This window comes from Tupaia chinensis, unplaced genomic scaffold, assembly GCF_000334495.1.
Source record: "Tupaia chinensis unplaced genomic scaffold, TupChi_1.0 Scaffold000217_1, whole genome shotgun sequence".
Taxonomy (NCBI): domain Eukaryota; kingdom Metazoa; phylum Chordata; class Mammalia; order Scandentia; family Tupaiidae; genus Tupaia; species Tupaia belangeri.
Window position 1 is genome coordinate 7,991,923 of NW_006159692.1, and position 493 is coordinate 7,992,415.

Genomic DNA, 493 nt, shown 5'->3' on the forward strand with positions numbered 1-493 from the left:
CTCCAGTTCTGGGGTCCCTAACCAGTGTACCTCCCTCTTCCCACCTCCGTGGTACTCCTTTTGGTCTTGTGTTATTTCTTCAGCTAATAGTTGTATCTGATGGGAAGAACAGAGAAGAATGGGTCTACCCCTTCTTTTAAGCAGGGCAATATCAAGGTTAGATTTGTCTTTTGGAAACAAGAGGCAGTGATCTGGGGTGAGGAGTCCAGTATATGGCTTTCTACCACCCTTCTATCTACTCAGTGTGACCTCCCAGATTACTGAACCCGCCCTAAGTCTGGTTCTTATCTGCAAAGTGAGGAAAATGAGAGGATATTCTTTATAGGATCTTGGCAAGGAATAAAGGGATCATAGGTCTCCAAAGTGCTCACTTCTGTGAATAGTGTGTGATTCATTGTTAATAGAATCCTAATTCTCGAAAGATGTGAGAAAGACAGATTGGAGGAGGAGGATATTTAGAACAGAGAAACTACTAGGAAAATGTGTAATTAAC